The sequence below is a fragment of the Triticum dicoccoides genome, chromosome 7A (assembly GCF_002162155.2).
Source record: "Triticum dicoccoides isolate Atlit2015 ecotype Zavitan chromosome 7A, WEW_v2.0, whole genome shotgun sequence".
NCBI classification, from domain to species: domain Eukaryota; kingdom Viridiplantae; phylum Streptophyta; class Magnoliopsida; order Poales; family Poaceae; genus Triticum; species Triticum dicoccoides.
In genome coordinates this window covers 196,578,256-196,598,054 of record NC_041392.1, presented here as the reverse complement: position 1 = coordinate 196,598,054, position 19,799 = coordinate 196,578,256, and positions in this window count along the sequence as shown.

The window sequence follows — 19,799 nt, the reverse complement described above, 5'->3', positions numbered from 1 at the left end:
AACTCCCCTTTGGGCTAAGTCATGGGTGGCCCCCGATGTCAACCCGTGACATCCACGGCCACCGTCGTGGCAAAACATAAATGGTCCCAAACGGGGACAAGGTACCATAACAACAACGGGCACACAAGGTTATGTCTGCCTACCGGGCCAGGGTACCGCACGCCCATAACCTTCCCTCGTTGGAGGCACCGACCGGACGCATGATAACAGACCGAATAAGGGCCTTCCCATAAAGGCAAGTGTGGTTGCACTGGGAAGCTCGATTCGGTGGCACCATGACCTGATCAACATTATGTTCAAGTTGAATTATCATCAGGTTTAACTTGAAATAAAAGAACTCGAGTCATAGTATGCCATGAACATGCAGCTATCTGACATGCACTATATCCACATATCACTGAAATGAAAAGGATCAACATCATAGAATCATTCTGCATGCACTACTAATCACTTTAGAGACACTGGTTTTAACTCAATCATTTTTAGTTATGACATTAGCATGGTGAAAATAATAAACCATTTATGAAAATAATACCGATCATAACCAAACCATGTGAAATGATTGATATAGTTGACTAGAGGGGGGTGAATAGGTAACTAACAATTTTTAGCTTTTCTTTACCAATTTAAACTTTGCATCAAAGTAGGTTGTCTAGATATGCAACATGCAACAAGGTGAGTAATCTATATGATGCAACAACAAAAAGTACACAAGCAAACTAAGGATACAACACAAAAAGCTTACACAAGTAAAGGCACGAGATAACCAATAGTGGAGCCGGTGAAGACGAAGATGTGTTACCGAAGTTCCTTCCTTTTGAGGGGAAGTACGTCTCCGTTGGAGCGGTGTGGAGGCACAATGCTCCCCAAGAAGCCACTAGGGCCACCGTATTCTCCTCACGCCCTCACAGAATGCGAGATGCTGTGATTCCACTATTGGTGCCCTTGGAGGCGGCGACCGGACCTTTACAAACAAGGTTGGGGCTCTCTCCACAACCGAATTGGAGGCTCCCAACGAAACCACGAAGCTTCATCACAATGGAATATGGCTCCGAGGTGACCTCAACCGTCTAGGGTGCTCAAACACTCAAGAGTAACAAGATCCGCAAGGGACGAGTGGGGGAATCAAATTTCTCTTGGTGGAAGTGTAGATCTGGGCCTTCTCAACCAATCCCTAGAAAATCAACAAGTTTGATTGGGTAGGGAGAGAGATCGGGCGAAAATGAGCTTTGGAGCAACAATGGAGCTTGGGGAAAAGAGGTAAGTCAACTTGGAGAAGAATACCTCCTTTTATAAGTGGGGAAGTCAATCCAACCGTTACCCTTGCTCAGCCCCGCACAGGGCGGTACTACCGCTGTGGCCAGCGGTACTATCGTTCCACCTCGCGGTACTGCCGCGTAGTAAGGCACAGAGAAGGACGTGGACCCAGGGCAGTACTACCGTGGTGGTAAGGGCGGTACTACCTCCTAAGAGCGGTACTTCCGCCTCTACTACCGCAGCTAGTGCCGCAAAACCCGACACGAGAGGAGAACCCTTGAATCGAGGCGGTAGGAGCACGGAGCCGCAACGGTACTATGCTGAGAGGTCTAAGCGGTACTACCGCTGCGGAGCGGTACTGCCGCTTGTACCTCTTGAGCAGTACTACCGCTGGGGTTCGCGGTACTAGCGCTGGGACCAGACCACAGGGAGAAGGCAGCAATGGAGCCTTCAACGAAACGGAAAAGCTGAGAGGGTGCAAAAGGGATGTGTACGTGTTGATTCCACCCTAGCCTCATCAATGCGGACCCCCTCTTAATAGTACGGCTTCCCTATGACTCAAATCCACCGAAAAGAAACGTAGACAAATGTCGTCTTCAATAGTCTTCGAGGGGGACAAAAACCGTCTTGTGCCTAGTGAAGAAACGTCTGAAATACTCAAGGCACACGATTAGTCCGCAAAAGCATTGTCATCAATCACCAAAACACCTTAGGGATAAATATGCCCTTACAGTCTCCCCCTTTTTGGTGAATTGATGACAATACATGATTTGCACAAAGGGAAAAAAATAGGACATAAGCAAACCCCCCATCTCTAAAATATAGACGGGCTCCCCCTAGATGTGTGCTATCTAGAAAAGTGCTTTGGACTGCACGACGCACATACTAAGATCAACACTCCCCCTATATTTTATAGACAATGCATATCTTGCAACAATAAGGCTAACACTGAGCAAGATAGTAAATATGAGCATAACATAAATAGCACAAGATAACATAAGCTCAATAAGATGCGATAGAGTGCATATGTCTTACACCATATGATAGATAAGTCTCACAAGCATAACCAAACCAAAGCAAGCAAGGTTCAACACGAGAAAAGAGATTGCGAGAAAGACAAGCAAGGCAAACACGCCACACAAACACACGCACACAACTCGACAACGACAAATCCCTAAGCTCTCTCCCCCTTTGGCATCGAGACACCAAAAGGGCAAAGAGCGCTGCTAAGGCTCCAGGTGATAGCAAACTGAGGGGCTCTATCATCACATCCTAGCGGGGTCGTCTGCACTGCCATCCTCAGTCGGAAACTGCTCGGTGTCTGAATCGGTCCACGGACAGTGCTGTTGAATCCACTCCTCCTCATCAGTGATCTTGCCCTCAGAACTGCTGGCAATGGTCACACCCAACTAACGCATGAGCTCCTTGTGACGACTCCTGGCCTGCTTCTCAGCCACATGAGTCATGTACTGGCCGTGAGACTCCATGCAGAAGAGTTTCTTCATCTTGCGCTTGAGCTTCTTTGCCCAAGAGGGCTCTGCTCCAGATGGCTCATAGTCATCGCCATCATCAGCATCAGCCTCGGTCTCCATGTCAGCAGCTCCAGGCAGAACGCCAGAACTCGGAGTTGTGGTGCCCCAATTCTCCTTCTTCCTCAGACGCTTGATCTCATGAGAAACTAGATCCCTAGTCTCCAGCACCACTTTAGGATACACACGCTCCCAGGCCTTATCAATGAGCAACATGATAAACAGTCCATAGATAGGGCACTTGCACTCAGAGATGGCGAAAACCAACTCAGACCACATGACATGAGAGATATCCAAAGAGTCTCTAGTGTTTTCTTCCTTCTCATGTTGACAGAAAAGAAGCATGTCCACAAGAAAAGAGTGTACCATATCCAAGTTGCCAATGCGAGGGAAGAGGGTCTCCCTGAAGATGCGATGGAGAATATCCAGAAATGCTGGCAGCTCATAGGTCTCCTTTTTGAGTCACTGGGTTAATCTTCAAGGTACAGTATGGCCAGAGAGATTACTTGTGAGTGGAAGTTGCATTGCGGTGAGGGCGAAAGCCAACTGGGTTCTCAAGACCTTGATCCTCAACTTCAAAAAGCTCCATGAAGGCCTTCCACTTGACAGAAAGCATCCTGCCATTTGTCATCCAAGTCAGAGTCCTGTCCTCATCTATTCCAAGATGAACAGTGGCATAAAACTGAGCCACCAAATCTGCATCAAAATCCTTGTTGAACTACATGATCTTGGATGTTCAACTGAGAGCACATCTGAAGAGCCTCCCCAAAGTAGTCAGGATCCTTCTCCAAAAAGGCAACGTCGATGGAGCGAACATCAACAAAAAGATTCTTCTTGGCTTTGATCACATCAAAGTAGATGGCATACTGAAAACGGTTCCAGAACGGGCGGTTGACCAAGGTAGGTTCTTGACCGACCTCATAGGGGTTGCGCCGACGCTTCTCCCAGAATTCCTTGGCAGACATCTCTGTCACAGACTTGGCCCTTGGCTTGGGCTTGGACGCACTCATCTTCTTCATTTGAGGCGGAGGCGGAACACTTGATGAGGCCGCCATTGTCTCAGAGGTGCGGTAGTGCTTGGAAGTTGCACGCCCGGGATTGACACGGCGTGCATGCTACTCAGAAGGACCATCACCTGGAACCAAACACACGGACACACGAAACAACTAGAAAGAATGAGCATAAGCCACAAAACATAGCAAAAGAGATCAAAAAATGGCAGGAACATGATGGAATTGGGCAAACAGCGGTAGTACCATGATCCATAAGTGCCAGTACCGCCTGAGCGGTAGTACCGCTCAAGATGGAGAAACGGCGGTTCCCTACTGCTGTGGTCAAATCTGGCACTACCGGACTGCCAAATTCATAAATACTCCTACCAATTAACAATCCAACTAGTCTAATTGCCTTCTCCAACCTACTCAAGCCTAGATTTAGCCAAAAATCGAGAGATGCAACCACTATTGCCCCTAAGACACTAGATCTGCAATCTAGACAAAAGGAGAGGAGGAACGGGGGCAATACTAGTATCCATGGCAAGAGGACGGGGTGGGGATCGACTCCACCGAAGGAAAAGGAGAGGGACGGCCCGAAGACGGCAGCTCGCCGGAGCCCTCCTGCGGCGAGGCGATGCTGGAGAGACAAAGAGAATGAGGGGGTGGTGCGAATGGGTATGGGGGAGACAAAACCTCCCCCTGCCCGTCGTAGCCCCCTGGTCCCGCCCCTCAACGGTAGTACCGCTCAGGTGGGCGGTAGTACCTCTTGTCAACATAAGCGTAGTACCGCGCACCACCAGCGGCAGTACTGCCCAGCAAGACCCAAAGACTAGACACTAAACAGATAGCTCAAAAAGAAGGGAAAAACAAAAGGCAAGAAGAGGGAAGCAAAACACAGCAGCGAGAACACTAGAGAGAGGACAAGAAACACACACCTCTTCAAGAGAGGGCGGTGGCCGGGGCCACCTATGTATGAGTTAAGAGGTATGGTGCCGTGAAGATTTTAACCTTGGGCCCATGACCATAACTCGTCTTTGAAGCACAAGTACCATAAAAAATGGCTAATGTGAAAGACTTGATGAATTTATGCATAATGGGGGAGGGAGATGTAAGTGCATCTAGTGCCCCTTAGTGATTTTGGTGCATTGAAGACTTATAGGTTAAGGGACTAATGTGAGTGTACACAGGTCTATAAGTCTATGAGGAGTTTGATATTTATAGAGAAAGTCGACCCCTAAAAATGAAGTTCCTCGGCTGAAGACTTTGTATTTCTGAAGACTTTCTGAAGACTTTGAAAGTGAAGAAGTTGGTGTAATCCTAAAGACTTGGTATTCGTTCAAGGAACATGAAGCGTGAAGACTTTTGTTTTCGTAGTTTCATTTTCTCTTTCTTGAGTCATAGGAAACACTGTACTGTTAAAGGGGTCGAGGAAATACTAAGGAAAAATTTCCAAGTGATGCTCAACTCAAATCCTACACCTACCAATCCCTTCGAGTGAAGCCATTGGAAATCTCATACAGTTCAGTCAATTTCTTCAGTGACAGAGACAAAGTTCTTCTGGTCTCTGAGGAATTTGTTCTGACTGAGGAGTTAGGAATTCGCCAGTGCAGATTGCCTACACAGTGAGGAACATGATAGCCCTGAGGTATTTGATACTTAAAATTCCGACCGTTGTTGTGCTATGCGCCAGCTGTCCCAAAATATCTACCCACCTAACGGTCATATCATTGAAGGGCATTTATGTCTTATCATGTCGGGGTGCTCCCTATGAAGGAAATATGCCCTAGAGGCAATAATAAAGTTATTATTTATTTCCTTATATCATGATAAATGCTTATTATTCATGCTAGAATTGTATTAACCAGAAACATAATACTTGTGTGAATACATAGACAAACAGAGTGTCACTAGTATGCCTGTACTTGACTAGCTCGTTGATCAAAGATGGTTAAGTTTCCTAACCATAGACATGAGTTGTCATTTGATTAACGGGATCACATCATTAGGAGAATGATGTGATTGACTTGACCCATCTCGTTAGCTTAGCACTTGATCGTTTAGTTTGTTACTATTGCTTTCTTCATGACTTATACATGTTCCTATGACTATGAGATTATGCAACTCCCGTTTATCGGAGGAACACTTTGTGTGCTACCAAACGTCACAACATAACTGGGTGATTATAAAGGTGCTCTACAGGTGTCTCCGAAGGTACTTGTTGGGTTGGCATATTTCGAGATTAGGATTTGTCACTCCGATTGTCGGAGAGGTATCTCTGGGTCCACTCGGTAATGCACATCACTATAAGCCTTGCAATCATTGCAACTAATGAGTTAGTTGCGGGATGATGAATTACGGAACGAGTAAAGAGACTTGCCGGTAACGAGATTGAACTAGGTATTGAGATACCGACGATCGAATCTCGGGCAAGTAACATACCGATGACAAAGGGAACAACGTATGTTGTTATGCGGTCTGACCGATAAAGATCTTCATAGAATATGTAGGAGCCAATATGGGCATCCAGGCCCCGCTATTGGTTATTGACCAAAGAGGTGTCTCGGTCATGTCTACATAGTTCTCGAACCCGTAGGGTCCGCACGCTTAACGTTCGTTGATGATATAGTACTATATGAGTTATGTATGTTGGTGAACGAATGTTGTTCGGAGTCCGAGATAGGATCACGAACATGACGAGGAACTCCGGAATGGTCCGGAGATAAAGTTTGATATATGGGATAATAGTGTTTGGTCAGCGGAAGGGTTCCAAAATTCACCGGAAGGGGTTCCGGATGTTTCCCGAAATGTTTGGGTATGAGAACACTTTATTTGGGCCAAAGGGGAAAGCCCACAAGGTTTTTGGAAAGCGAAAAGGAAGTTTTGCGGAGTCCAGGGGCCAGATGCAGAGTCCCTGGCGTTTGGGTCCAGACGCCGGGAACCCTGGCGTATGGCCCTGGAGTCCGAGAAAGACTCTTGCCTTTCGGGTGAAACCGACCTTGTGGAGGCTTTTACTCCAAGTTTCGACCCCAAGGCTCAACATATAAATAGAGGGGTAGGGCTAGCACCCAAGACACATCAAGAAACACCAAGCCGTGTGCTGGCAACCCCGTCCCCTCTAGTTTGTCCTCCGTCATAGTTTTCGTTGTGCTTAGGCGAAGCCCTGCAGAGATTGTTCTTCACCAACACCGTCACCACGCCGTCGTGATGCCGGAACTCATCTACTACTTCGCCCCTCTTGCTGGATCGAGAAGGCGAGGACGTCACCGAGCCGAACATGTGCAGAACTCGGAGGTGCCATTCTTTCGGTACTTGGATCGGTCAGATCGTGAAGACGTTCGACTACATCAACCACGTTGATATAACGCTTCTGCGAATGGTCTACGAGGGTACGTAGACAACACTCTCCCCTCTCGTTGTTATGCATCACCATGATCCTGCGTGTGCGTAGGATTTTTTTTGAAATTACTACGTTCCCCAACAGTGGCATCCGAGCTAGGTTTTATGTGTTGATGTTATATGCACGAGTAGAACACAAGTGAGTTGTGGGCGATACAAGTCATACTGATTACCAACATGTCATACTTTGGTTCGGCGGTATTGTTGGATGAAGCGGCCCGGACCGACATTACGCGTACGCTTACGTGAGACTGGTTCTACCGATGTGCTTTGCACACAGGTGGCTGGCGGATGTCAGTTTCTCCAACTTTAGTTGAACCGAGTGTGGCTACGCCCGGTCCTTGAGAAGGTTAAAACAACACCAACTTGACGAACTATCATTGTGGTATTGATGCGTAGGTAAGAACGGTTCTTGCTAAGCCCAGTAGCAGCCACATAAAACATGCAACAACAAAGTAGAGGACGTCTAACTTGTTTTTGCAGGGCATGTTGTGATGTGATATGGTCAAGACATGATGCTAAATTTTATTGTATGAGATGATCATGTTTTGTAACCGAGTTATCGGCAACTGGCAGGAGCCATATGGTTGTCGCTTTATTGTATGCAATGAATCGCCCTGTAATGCTTTACTTTATCACTAAGCGGTGGCGATAGTCGTAGAAGCATAAGATTGGCGAGACGACAACGATGCTATGATGGAGATCAAGGTGTCGCGCCGGTGACGATGGTGATCATGACGGTGCTTCGAAGATGGAGATCACAAGCACAAGATGATGATGACCATATCATATCACTTATATTGATTGCATGTGATGTTTATCTTTTATGCATCTTATCTTGCTTTGATTGACGGTAGCATTATAAGATGATCTCTCACTAAATTTCAAGATAAAAGTGTTCTCCCTGAGTATGCACCGTTGCCAAAGTTCGTCGTGCCCAGACACCACGTGATGATCGGGTGTGATAAGCTCTACGTCCATCTACAACGGGTGCAAGCCAGTTTTGCACACGCAGAATACTCAGGTTAAACTTGACAAGCCTAGCATATGTAGATATGGCCTCGGAACACTGAGACCGAAAGGTCGAGAGTGAATCATATAGTAGATATGATCAACATAGTGATGTTCACCATTGAAAGCTACTCCATTTCACGTGATGATCGGTTATGGTTTAGTTGATATGGATCACGTGATCACTTAGAGGATTAGAGGGATGTCTATCTAAGTGGGAGTTCTTAAGTAATATGATTAATTGAACTTAAATTTATCATGAACTTAGTACCTGATAGTATCTTGCTTGTCTATGTTGATTGTAGATAGATGGCCCGTGCTGTTGTTCCGTTGAATTTTAATGCGTTCCTTGAGAAAGCAAAGTTGAAAGATGATGGTAGCAATTACACGGACTGGGTCCATAACTTGAGGATTATCCTCATTGCTGCACAGAAAAGTTACGTCCTGGAAGCACCGCTACGTGTACCACCTGCGCCAGCAACTGCAGACATTGTGAATGCCTGGCAGTCACGTGTTGATGACTACTTGATAGTTCAGTGTGCCATGCTTTACGGCTTAGAACCGGGACTTCAACGATGTTTTGAATGTCATGGAGCATATGAGATGTTCCAGGAATTGAAGTTAATATTTTAAAAGAAAGCCCGATTGAGAGATATGAAGTCTCCAATAAGTTCTACAACTGCAAGATGGAGGAGAATAGTTCTGTCAGTGAGCATATACTCAAGATGTCTGGGTACTGCAATTACTTGATTCAACTGGGAGTTAATCTTCCGGATGATAGCGTCATTGACAGAATCCTTCAATCACTGCCACCAAGCTACAAAAGCTTTGTGATGAACTATAACATGCAAGGGATGGATAAGACGATTCCCGAGCTCTTCGCAATGCTAAAGGCTGCGGAGGTAGAAATCAAGAAGGAGCATCAAGTGTTGATGGTCAATAAGACTACCAGTTTCAAGAAAAATGGAAAAGGGAAGAAGAAGGGGAACTTCAAGAAGAACAACAAGCAAGTTGCTGCTCAAGAGAAGAAACCCAAGTCTGGACCTAAGCCTGAGACTGAGTGCTTGTATTGCAAGCAGACTGGTCACTGGAAGCGGAACTGCACCAAATATTTGGCGGATAAGAAGGATGGCAAGGTGAACAAAGGTATATGTGATATACATGTTATTGATGTGTACCTTACCAGAGCTCGCACTAGCACCTGGGTATTTGATACTGGTTCTTTTGCTAATATTTGCAACTCGAAACAGGGACTACGGATTAAGCAAACACTGGCCAACGACAAGGTGACGATGCGCGTGGGAAACGGTTCCAAAGTCGATGTGATCGTCGTCGGCACGCTACCTCTACATCTACCTTCGGGGTTAGTATTAGACCTAAATAATTGTTGTTTGGTGCCAGCGTTGAGAATGAACATTATATCTGGATCTTGTTTGATGCGAGACGGTTATTCATTTAAATCACAGAATAATGGTTGTTCTATTTATATGAGTAATATCTTTTATGGTCATGCACCCTTGAAGAGTGGTCTATTTTTGATGAATCTCGATAGTAGTGATACACATATTCATAATGTTGAAGCCAAAAGATGCAGAGTTGATAATGATAGTGCAACTTATTTGTAGCACTGCCGTTTAGGTCATATCGGTGTAAAGCTCATGAAGAAACTCCATACTGATGGACTTTTGGAACCACTTGATTATGAATCACTTGGTACTTGTGAACCGTGCCTCATGGGCAAGATGACTAAAACGCCGTTCTCCGGAACTATGGAGAGAGCAACAGATTTGTTGGAAATCATACATACAGATGTATGTAGTCCAATGAATATTGAAGTTCGTGGCTGATATGATTATTTTCTCACCTTCACATATGATTTGAGCAGATATGGGTATATCTACTTAATGAAACATAAGTATGAAACATTTGAAAAGTTCAAAGAATTTCAGAGTGAAGTTGAAAATCATCGTAATAAGAAAATAAGGTTTCTACGATCAGATCGTGGAGGAGAATATTTGAGTTACGAGTTTGGTCTACATTTGAAACAATGCGGAATAGTTTCGCAACTCACGCCACCCGGAACACCACAGCGTAATGGTATGTCCGAACATCGTAATCGTACTTTACTAGATATGGTGCGATCTATGATGTCTCTTACTGATTTACTGCTATCGTTTTGGGGTTATGCTTTAGAGACGGCTGCATTCACGTTAAATAGGGCACCATCGAAATCCGTTGAGACGACGCCTTATGAACTGTGGTTTGGAAAGAAACCAAAGTTGCCGTTTCTTAAAGTTTGGGGTTGCGATGCTTATGTGAAAAAACTTCAACCTAATAAGCTCGAACCCAAATCGGAAAAATGTGTCTTCATAGGATACCCAAAGGAGACTGTTGGGTACACCTTCTATCACAAATCCGAAGGCAAGACATTCGTTGCTAAGAATGGATCCTTTCTAGAGAAGGAGTTTCTCTCGAAAGAAGTGAGTGGGAGGAAAGTAGAACTTGATGAGGTAACTGTACCTGCTCCCTTATTGGAAAGTAGTTCATCATAGAAACCGGTTCCTGTGACGCCTACACCAATTAGTGAGGAAGTTAATGATGATGATCTTGAAACTTCAGATCAAGTTATTATTGATCCTCGTAGATCAACCAGAGTAAGATCTACACCAGAGTGGTACGGTAATCCTGTTCTGGAAGTCATGTTACTAGACCATGATGAACTTAAGAACTATGAAGAAGCGATGGTGAGCCCAGATTCCGCAAAATGGCTTGAAGCCATGAAATCTGAGATGGGATCCATGTATGAGAACAAAGTGTGGACTTTGGTTGACTTGCCCGTTGATCGGCAAGCCATTGAGAATAAATGGATCTTCAAGAAGAAGACTGACGCTGACGGTAATGTTACTGTCTATAAAGCTCGACTTGTTGCAAAAGGTTTTCGACAAGTTCAAGGGATCTACTACGATGAGACCTTCTCACCCGTAGCGATGCTTAAGACTGTCCGAATCATGTTAGCAATTGCCGCATTTTATGATTATGAAATTTGGCAAATGGATGTAAAAACTGCATTCCTGAATGGATTTCTGGAAGAAGAGTTGTATATGATGCAACCAGAAGGTTTTGTCGATCCAAAGGGAGCTAACAAAGTATGCAAGCTCCAGTGATCCATTTATGGACTGGTGCAAGCCTCTCGGAGTTGGAATAAACGCTTTGATAGTGTGATCAAAGCATTTGGTTTTATACAGACTTTTGGAGAAGCATGTATTTACAAGAAAGTGAGTGGGAGCTTTGTAGCATTTCTGATATTATATGTGGATGACATATTGTTGATTGGAAATGATATAGAATTTCTGGATAGCATAAAGGGATACTTGAATAAGAGTTTTTCAATGAAAGACCTCGGTGAAGCTGCTTATATATTGGGATCAAGATCTAAAGAGATAGATTAAGACACTTAATTGGACTTTCACAAAAGCACATACCTTGACAAAGTTTTGAAGAAGTTCAAAATGGATCAAGCAAAGAAAGGGTTCTTGCCCGTGTTATAAGGTGTGAAGTTGAGTAAGACTCAATGCCTAACCACTGCAGAAGATAGAGAGAAGATGAAAGATGTTCCCTATGCTTCAGCCATAGGCTCTATCATGTATGCAATGCTGTGTACCAGACCTGATGTGTGCCTTGCTATAAGTCTAGCAGGGAGGTACCAAAGTAATCCAGGAGTGGATCACTGGACACGGTCAAGAACATCCTGGAATACCTGAAAAGGACTAAGGATATGTTTCTTGTTTATGGAGGTGACAAAGAGCTAGTCGTAAATGGTTACGTCGATGCAAGCTTTGACACTGATCCGGACGATTCTAAATCGCAAACCAGATACGTGTTTACATTGAACGGTGGAGCTGTTAGTTGGTGCAGTTCTAAACAAAGCGTCGTGGCGGGATCTACATGTGAAGCGGAGTACATAGCTGCTTCGGAAGCAGCGAATGAAGGAGTCTGGATGAAGGAGTTCATATCCGATCTAGGTGTCATACCTAGTGCATCGGGTCCAATGAAAATCTTTTGTGACAATATTGGTGCAATTGCCTTGGCGAAGTAATCCAGATTTCACAAGAGAACCAAGCCCATCAAGAGACGCTTCAATTCCATCCGGGATCTAGTCCAGGTGGGAGACATAGAAATTTGCAAGATACATACGGATCTGAATGTTGCAGACCCGTTTACTAAGCCTCTTCCACGAGCAAAACATGATCAGCACCAAGACTCCATGGGTGTTAGAATCATTACTGTGTAATCTAGATTATTGACTCTAGTGCAAGTGGGCGACTGAAGTAAATATGCCCTAGAGGCAATAATAAAGTTATTATTTATTTCCTTATATCATGATAAATGTTTATTATTCATTCTAGAATTGTATTAACCGGAAACATAATACTTGTGTGAATACATAGACAAACAGAGTGTCACTAGTATGCCTCTACTTGACTAGCTCGTTGAACAAAGATGGTTAAGTTTCCTAACCATAGACATGAGTTGTCATTTCATTAATGGGATCACATCATTAGGAGAATGATGTGATTGACTTGACCCATCTCGTTAGCTTAGCACTTGATCGTTTAGTTTGTTGCTATTGCTTTCTTCATGACTTATACATGTTCCTATGACTATCAGATTATGCAACTCCCGTTTATCGGAGGAACACTTTGTGTGCACCAAACATCACAACGTCACTGGGTGATTATAAAGGTGCTCTATAGGTGTCTCCGAAGGTACTTGTTGGGTTGGCGTATTTCGAGAATTGGATTTGTCACTCCGATTGTCGGAGAGGTATCTCTGGGCCCACTCGAAATGCACATCACTATAAGCCTTGCAATCATTGCAACTAATGAGTTAGTTGCGGGATGATGAATTACGGAACGAGTAAAGAGACTTGCCGGTAACGAGATTGAACTAGGTATTGAGATTCCGACGATCGAATCTCGGGCAAGTAACATACCGATGACAAAGGGAACAACATATGTTGTTATGCGGTCTGACCGATAAACATCTTCGTAGAATATGTAGGAGCTAATATGGGCATCCAGGTCCCGCTATTGGTTATTGACCAGAGAGGTGTCTCGATCATGTTTACATAGTTCTCGAACCCGTATGGTCCGCACGCTTAACGTTCGTTGATGATATAGTACTATATGAGTTATGTATGTTGGTGACCGAATGTTGTTCGGAGTCTGAGATAGGATCACGGACATGACGAGGAACTCCGGAATGGTCCGGAGACAAAGTTTGATATATGGGATAATAGTGTTTGGTCACCGGAAGGGTTCCGGAATTCACCGGAAGGGGTTCCAGATGTTTCCCGAAATGTTTGGGTACGAGAACACTTTATTTGGGCCAAAGGGGAAAGCCCACAAGGTTTTTGGAAAGCGCAAAAGGAAGTTTTGCGGAGTCCAGGGGCCAGACGCCAGGGTCCCTGGCGTCTGGGTCTAGACGCCGGGAACCCTGGCGTCTGGCCCTGGAGTCCGAGAAGGACTCTTGCCTTTCGGGTGAAACCGACCTTGTGGAGGCTTCTACTCCAAGTTTCGACCCTAAGGCTCAACATATAAATAGAGGGGTAGGGCTAGCACCCAAGACACATCAAGAAACACCAAGCCATGTGCCGGCAACCCCGTGCCCTCTAGTTTGTCCTCCGTCATAGTTTTCATAGTGCTTAGGCGATGCCCTGCGGAGATTGTTCTTCACCAACACCGTCACCATGCCGTCGTGCTGCCGGAACTCATCTACTACTTTGCCCCGTCTTGCTGGATCAAGAAGGCGAGGACGTCACTGTAACACCCTCGATGCGACTATAGATCCCATGTGTCGAGGCACGACTTAGAGACATAATCGCATTGAAGGCATATGTCGCAAGTTAGGCCTCGACACGTGGGAGCTATAGTCGCATCGAGGGTGTTACAAGTTGGTAATCAGAGCCTTCCCTGACCTTAGGAGCCCCATTGCTTGATCGTTTTTAGCGGCCGAGTTGTGTCTAGAAAAATGTTTTGAGTCATTTAGGAATTATATATCGGAGAGTTTAGGAATTCTTTTTTACTTCCCAGTCTCCTCATCGCTCTGGTAAGGCATCCTGACGTAGAGTTTTGACTCTTCTCTTCTCAAATTTCACTAATTTTTTTTAGGATCACGCGGGTATCTTGGAATCGTTCCGATGGTTTTATGACGAGAACATTGTCTTGGTGCCTCCTGTCAGGGGTTTTGTGGAAGTGTCTCGGGGAGTTGAGCTCTGAGGTGTTGTCGTCATAATTTTATCATTGCAGTTCTGGAATACCTGAGTCTAGTACGCCGACATAAAAAATCTCGTTTATGCAGTTCGTTCGTGAGATAACCTTGACGCCACCCAGTACTGGGGCGGGAGTTCGGGAGTATCGCCATAACTTGTATAACGGATGCTTTTCGAAGGTTGAGGTAGATGGTTTCCGAAGTTTTTCTCGGTTATGTGTTGAAGGATGGATACAACTGGATGTAGGATTTGCTAGAATTGGGTGAGATATTATGCTTCCCCTGTATCCCCAACACATGATTGCATAACCGGAAAGGTTCGGGAGTTTCATAGGTGGGAATTCTTGTAGCTCTAGCTCTTCTTCCACGGATATTTGGTTTGAGATTGGGATTTCTTACCGAGTATTCATTCTTGATCCATACCTTGTTGATTTATTTCTCTACCTATATTCTAAGTGGCTTCTCAATTTATGGACGTGTGACCATTTCAAGAGGAATGCATTCGTTCATTTTGTTCGGATGTGAAGACTTTATGTTGCAATTTTCATTCCGTTGGATTCAGCTTCATTTTATCTGTCAATGTGCTAACGGTGGTCAACCTCTTCGGGATGGCTCCCGCTAAGAGCACCAATCAGAATCAGAATCAGGATCCGCCACCACCTCCCCCTTCTCCGGAAGCATGGCAAGTTGTGATGGCCGCAACCAATGCAAACACACAATTGATCATGCAAATTCTTCAAGAGCGCAATCAAGGCAACCAAGGGAACCAAGGCAACAATCAGAATCACTTTGCTACACTCAACCAGTTCCTTGCTAACGGGCCAAAGACTTTCAACAATTGTGTTGAGGCAACTGATGCTGACGATTGGCTCGTGGATCTGTGCAGGCATTTCGAGTGCAGTAACGTCAGGCCTGAGGACTTCGTCAAGTTCGCTTCCTTCCAACTCAAAGATCAAGCTGTAGAATGGTTCTAGTAGTACAAGGATTCCAGAGGTGGATGTGCGATTACCTGGGATGAATTCCGTCAAGATTTCAGAGCTCATCATATCCCTCAGAGCGTGGCTGAAAGCAAGCATGAGGAATTCCGCAACCTGAAGCAAGGCTCTTTGTCTGTCTATGACTACAACAAGTTGTTCCAGAAGCTCGCCCGCTTTGCCAAGCAGGACGTTCCTGATGAGAAGAGCATGATATACCAGTTCAGGGGTGGTCTCAGAGAAGAAATCCAGCTAGCTCTTGTTCTCTTTGAGCCCTTGAGGTACGATGAGTTCTACAACATGGCACTGAAGCAAGAGGCCGCTCAACTGAGGTGTGATGCTTCTAAGAAGCGAGTCAGAGATGCTACTCCTTCTTCCTCTACTCAAGTGGCCAAGCAGCAGAAGTATTGGCTTCCTCCTCCTCCGTTTCGTCAGCCGTATCAGCAGAAGAGCAAAGGTGGCAGTGGATCTTCCCACCCACCCAACCCTGGCTTTCAGAACAAGGCTTCGTCTCAAGCTCCAAGATCGAGTGCTCCGTACCACCGTCCGCTTTCAGAGGTCACGTGCAACAAGTGCCAACAGAAGGGTCACTATGCCAACAAATGCTTCAATCAGAGGCATCTTCCTCCTCCTCCTCTTGTGAGATCGACAAGTACAGCTATGGTCAAGCATAACACCAAGTCCGCCAAGGTCAACTTGCTGAATGCAGCTCAGGCAGAGGACTCGCCAGATGTGATTATTGGTAACCTTCCTGTTAATGACATTCCCGCAAGAGTTCTTTTTGACACTGGTGCATCTTTATCATTTTTATCGAAGCCTTTTGCATCCATGCATGATGTGCATACTATTGATTTGCCTAAGCCGATAGCGGTTTCTTCTCCGGGTTTGTTCATGAACACCAAAATGATGGCTCCGGATGTTACTATCACCTTGGGCGATTACAAGTTCCTTTCTTCTCCTATGGTTCTTGGTAACTCAGATATTGATCTTATTCTCGAGATGGATTGGCTTTCTAAGCACAAGGCACATCTTGATTGTGTAGCCAGGCAGATTCAATTGACTCATTCGTCTGAGGATGTAATTGTCTTAGCCGCTCGTGATGATACAATCCGTCTGTTTTCTCTCAATGAGAAGAGTGAACTGGATGCTATCTCGCAAATTCCAGCCGTTTGTGAATATCAAGACGTCTTTCCAGAAGAGCTTCCAGGAATGCCTCCGCACCGGCTAGTTGAATTCGTCATCGATCTTGAGCCTGGCACGGAACCAGTGTGCAAGCGTCCTTACAAGCTCGGACCTGAAGAGTTGAAGGAGATGAAGAAGCAACTCGATATTCAAGAGAGAATGGGTCTCATCCGGCCTAGTTCTTCTCCGTGGGGTTGTGGTGTTCTTTTTGTGAAGAAGAAGGATGGAACGGACCGACTTTGTGTTGATTACCGTCCATTGAACAAGAAGACCATCAAGAACAAATACCCTCTTCCCAACATAAACGAGCTGTTCGAACAACTCAAAGGTGCCCAAGTATTCTCCAAGCTTGATCTCCGTATGGGTTATCATCAGATTCAAATCCATGAACAAGATATTCCCAAGACGGCTTTCAGGACAAGCTATGGTTCATATGAATACACTGTCATGTCTTTTGGCCTCGTCAACGCTCCCCCGACTTTCTCTCGCATGATGAACTTCATCTTCAACGCCTACACCAATGACTTCGTTTTGGTCTATCTCGACGACATTCTGGTTTTCTCGAAGAACAAGGAAGATCATGCCAAGCACTTGCGTTTGGTACTCGATAAGCTCAGGGAACACCAGTTCTACACCAAGTTCTCCAAGTGCGAATTTTGGCTCGATGAGGTTCTTTATCTTGGTCATATCATCTCTGCCAAGGGCATTGTGGTGAATCCTGAGAAGGTGTCTGCAATTGTGAATTGGGAACCTCCTCAGAACGTGAAGCAACTCCGTAGCTTCCTCGGTCTCGCAAGCTATTGCCGAAGATTCGTTGAAAACTTTTCCAAGATTGTGAAGCCTCTCGCAAATCTTCTCCAGAAGCACGTCAAGTACGTTTGGTCTCCGGAGTGTGACATTGCTTTCAACACTTTGAAAGAGAAATTGATCACTGCTCCAGTTCTGACTCCGCCTGATGAATCCAAGCCGTACGAGGTCTTTTGTGATGCCTCTCTCCAAGGTCTTGGCGCAGTGTTGATGCAAGAGAAGAAAGTTGTTGCTTATACCTCTCGCCAATTAAAGCCCAATGAGAAGAACTACCCCACTCATGATCTCAAGTTGGCGGCAGTTGTGCATACTCTTTTGACTTGGAGACATCTCTTATTGGGAAGAAAAGTGGACATCTTCACTGACCACAAGAGTCTCAAGTACATCTTCACTCAGCCTAATCTCAACCTCAGGCAAACTCGATGGGTTGAAATGATTCAAGAGTATAATCCGAGTATCGAGTATACTCCAGGCAAGGCCAATGTGATTGCTAACACATTGAGCAGGAAGGCTTATTGCAACAGTCTGATTCTCAAGCCTTATCAACCCGAGCTTTGCGAAGCTTTCCGCAAACTTAATCTGCAACTTGTTCCTCAAGGTTTCCTCGCCAACCTTCAAGTCTCTCCTACCTTGGAAGACCAGATTCGCCAAGCCCAGCTTCTGGATGCTATGGTGAAAAAGGTGAAGATTGGGATTGCCAAGAGTCAGCCCAAGTACAAGTGCTACCGCCTTGATGACAAGGACACTCTCTTCTTCGAGATCGTATTGTTGTGCCCAAAGGTGACCTTCGTAAAGTGATCATGAACGAGGCTCACAATTCTCTCCTCTCCATCCACCCTGGGAGCATGAAGATGTATCAGGACCTCAAGCAAGCTTATTGGTGGACTCGAATGAAGCGCGAGATTGCTCAATTCATGAATGAGTGTGATGTCTGCAGAAGAGTGAAGGCAGAACACCAAAGGCCAGCTGGTCTCCTCCAACCTCTTGCCATTCTAGAATGGAAGTTTGACCACATTGAAATGGACTTCGTGACTGGGTTTCCAAAGTCCAAACATGGCAATGATGCTATATTCGTTGTTATCGACAAACTCACTAAAGTGGCTCACTTTCTGCCTATCAAAGAGTCAATCACTGCAGCTCAATTGGCAGAACTCTATACCTCTCGAATTATCTCTCTGCACGGTATTCCACAAGTGATCTCTTCAGACCGTGGCAGCATCTTTACCTCCAAGTTTTGGGATTCTTTTCAGAAGGCCATGGGCACCAACATCCGCTTCAGCACAGCTTTCCATCCTCAAACTAGCGGTCAAGTCGAGCGTGTCAACCAGATTCTTGAAGATATGCTCAGGGCTTGTGTGATCTCCTTCGGCATGAAGTAGGAGGATTGTCTTCCTTATGCTGAATTCTCCTACAACAAAAGTTTTCAAGCAAGTTCGGGCAAGGCCCTATTTGAAATTCTGTATGGCAGGAAGTGCTGTACCCCTCTCAACTGGTCCGAAATCGGTGAACGTCAGCTTTTGGGAAATGACTTAATCACAGAGGCAGAGGAAATGTGCAAAGTCATTCGAGATAACCTCAAAGCAGCCCAATCCCGCCAGAAGAGCTACTATGATAGTAAGCACCGTGATTTGGCTTTCGAGATCGAAGATCATGTTTACCTTCGCGTCTCACCTATGAAAGGTACTCGTCGCTTCGGTATCAAAGGGAAGCTTGCCCCTAGATACGTGGGACCTTTCAAGATTGTCAGCAAGAGAGGCGATCTCGCCTATCAACTCGAGCTTCCTTCAAACTTTGCAAATGTTCATGATGTGTTCCATGTCTCTCAGCTCCGGAAGTGCTTCAAGACTCCTGACCGCACCGTCAACTTCGAGGACATTGAGCTCCAAGAAGATCTCTCCTATCGTGAGCACCCCGTTGCTATTCTCGAAGAGACTGAACGCAAGACTCGCAACAAGTCAATCAAATTCCTCAAAGTCAAGTGGTCACACCATTCCGACCGTGAAGCTACCTGGGAACGCGAGGATCACCTCCATTCTGAGTACCCGACGTTCTTTCAGTCCTAGATCTCGGGACAAGATCCTTTCGTAGTGGTGGAGTGTTGTAACACCCCAGATATGACTTCCCAATATGTACTCCAACTCTTGCCGTTTCCGGCGTTAAGTTATTTTATTTTCTCGGGTTCGGGTTTTTGTCTCCATGTGTTGTTGTCGTTGTCATGCATCTCATATCATGTCATCATGTGCATTGCATTTGCATACGTGTTCATCTCATGCATTCGAGCATTTTCCCCGTTGTCCGTTTTGCATTCCGGCGCTTCGTTCTCCTCTGGTGGTCATTTCTACCTTTCTTTCGTGTGTGGGGATTAAAAATTTCCGGAT